Below are 3,161 nucleotides of genomic sequence, written 5' to 3' on the forward strand. Positions count from 1 at the left end.
AAATCCTAAGATCCTTCTCCTCCCTAGGAGGGTCTTAGGGTTTCAACTCATTATTTTGGAAACTGGTAAAAAAGGACTAGAATTAAAAATCTTTTGTTCTGTTAAACCATACTGTACCTCAAGATAACTCAATAGTTGATGAGGGAGCTCATAAATGAGAATGAGTTGGTGGAATTCCTCAACCTCTGATGAATTAATGGATCTGGGGAGTGATCATACATGGCTCATAGCATCACAACCAGACATTATATGTCTCAGGATGGACGTATGCATCAACTATGCAATAAAAATCTTATCACACCTCTCAATCTAACTTTCATATCACAGAGGACAGAGGAACTTAAAACTGACAGCATGGGAAGCAATCTGATCTGCAAAATCCAACCTGTGGAAAAGGTATACAGGACAAAAATGCATTTTTTCAACAAATAAATTTCAAAAAAAAGAAAAAAAGATTGAAGGAGAATCTATACATTAAGAGATACTTAAGAGACTAATCTATTCTAAATGCTACTGCTGCTGCTACTGCTGCTAAGTTGCTTCAGTCGTGTCCGACTCTGTGCGACCCCATAGACGGCAGCCCACCAGGCTCTCCCGTCCCTGGGATTCTCCAGGCAAGAACACTGGAGTGGGTTGCCATTTCCTTCTCCAATGCATGAAAGTGAAAAGTGAAAGTGAAGTTGCTCAGTCATGTCGGACTCTTCACGACCCCATGGACTGCAGCCTACCAGGCTCCTCCGTCCATGGGATTTTCCAGGCAAGAGTACTGGAGTGGGGTGCCATTGCCTTCTCCGAATCTAAATGCTAACCTAATCTTATTTGGATCCTGATTAAACAATGTGCTACAAAGAAAGAAAAGGGGTGAGAGAGATAGATTTGGAGGAAAGAGAGAGAGACTGGGCAATTGGAAAAACATAAATACAGTCTATAAACTAGATGAAATAGGACTTGCTGCTAGTATTTTTAGGTGTGATTATAATATTAAGTTTATGTTTTAAAGAGCACTATTTATATTTAAGAGATATATACCGAAGTATTTACAGGTGGAAAGACACGATATTTGGAATTTCTTTCAAAAGAATCTGGAAAGAACTGGAGGAACATAGATCAAAGAAGTTTGACCATGAGTTGATCTTTGTTAAAGGTAGATGATGGGGACTTGTCATTATATTTTCTCTACTTTAAACATAAAAATTTCTATAATTTTTTTTTAAATTATTGAACTTGATGGCACTCTTTTTGGATGAATTTTGTTGTTAGAATCACGATTCTAAATATGTTAAAAGTTATCAAAAGGAATGAACGTTGCTATAACGCCTCCTTACAATTTTGATGTGGATCACAAATAACACATAAAAAATCACAAATAACACATAAAAAGTGCCTATCCATTTTCCTGCACATCAAATTTGTTCAATAAATAATGAAAGTGAAAAGGAAGAAGTGTTAGTCACTCAGTCACGTCCAACTCTGTAATCCCATGGGCTGGAGTCTACAAGGCTCCTCTGTCCATGGCATTTAGAGGCAAGAATGTTGGAATGGGTTGCCGTTCCCTTCTCCAGGGGATCTTCCTAACTCAGAGATCAACTCCACATCTTTTGCATTCCAGGCAGATTCTTTACCGTCTAAGCCACCAGGGAAACTAATAAATAGTGGTTATTATATGTTTGATCATTGTGGTATCCAAAGTGAGTGCTGCTGAAAAGACAAAGTAGAATCTTCCTGGAAATGTGGTAAATTGAGATTATGCCAGAAGCATCATCTCTGAACAAAATAGAGGAGAAGCTGTTCGCCGAAAGAAAAAGGAAAATTGGTATATTCCAACACAGGTGAAAGAACAGAGCCTGGGTAGCAAAGAAACAAATATCCACCCTTTGGAGAAAACAGGAAACTTCTGTTTTAAGCCTAATACTTGACTTCATATAAACTAAGGATTCAGTACTAATAGGATAACACTGGTAACATGTAAGTTACATACTAAATCCAAACTAAATTTTTATACAAAGATTTAGAGTATATGTAATGGTGATTAATTTTTAGTCAGGTCACACAACAATTTAAAGTTTTGAGTTCCTAAAAATATACATCATTATCTGCTTTCTAATGTCAATTTGAGAATGTGTCAATTTCTCACAGTTTACATCAACTGAGGGAAATTTCACTGTCAAAATTATAGGATAAGTTTTTGAACAAAATGCCTAAGATTATAGATCCATTATTGAAAGACTACAATTTACTCTGCCATGCACATTTAAAAAGTGTCTGACTACAATGAAAAAAAAAGCCTCAATATTTGAAATTTTGTTTGTATGATGGCTTATAATCTGATTTGGAAAAAAATGTTGACTTTTTTACATGGTTAAGATTTCAAAAGTGCTTAATTTCTTACAGAAGTCAGTCTGTATCAGAAAACATCACTACAGCAATCATTACACTAGTAATGTGAAATTAAACTTGCTTACTGAAGGCCTCACTAAAAAATTGTTCAAAAGATATAGGAGGAACTTGGCGGGGTGGGGGGCACGGAAATTATTTGAAAGATACAACACAGTAATGCAGCATATATTTATTAGATTCTTCCTTTCTCTAAGAACTGTCCTAAATCTTTGGCATACAATGATGAATAAAGTAAAATACCATCCCCTCCTTTAGTGCACACTAAAGAGAAGACCTCCTTGGGGGCAGGAGGAGAAGGGGACGACCGAGGATGAGATGGCTGTGTGGCATCATTGACTCGATGGACGTGAGTCTGAGTGAACTCCAGGAGATGGTAATGGACAGGGAGGCCTGGCGTGCTGCGATTCATGGGGTCGCAAAGAGTCGGACATGACTGAGCGACTGAACTGAACTGAAAGAGAAGACCTCTGTCTAAAGAATGATGGTATGATCGAATGAATGCCATGGCAGAGGCAAAAACTCAGTGCTGTGCAGGATGGAAAAGAAGTGCTAAGGTTTTCTTGAGGGCTGGGACTAAGGAAAATTGTAGAACAGATAGGAGACTGTAAAAAGAGTCATTAGATTACATATTCCAGATTAATAATTCAAACTTGTAGAGATACGGACACATAATACACATAATTCTTCCCTCTTGAATTAATTAAGAGAAGGGTAAATAGACAAGAAAATTATATGTGAGGATATTTAGAAGGTAGGATTCAGAA

The sequence above is a fragment of the Budorcas taxicolor genome, chromosome 1 (assembly GCF_023091745.1).
Source record: "Budorcas taxicolor isolate Tak-1 chromosome 1, Takin1.1, whole genome shotgun sequence".
Classification (NCBI taxonomy): Eukaryota; Metazoa; Chordata; class Mammalia; order Artiodactyla; family Bovidae; genus Budorcas; species Budorcas taxicolor.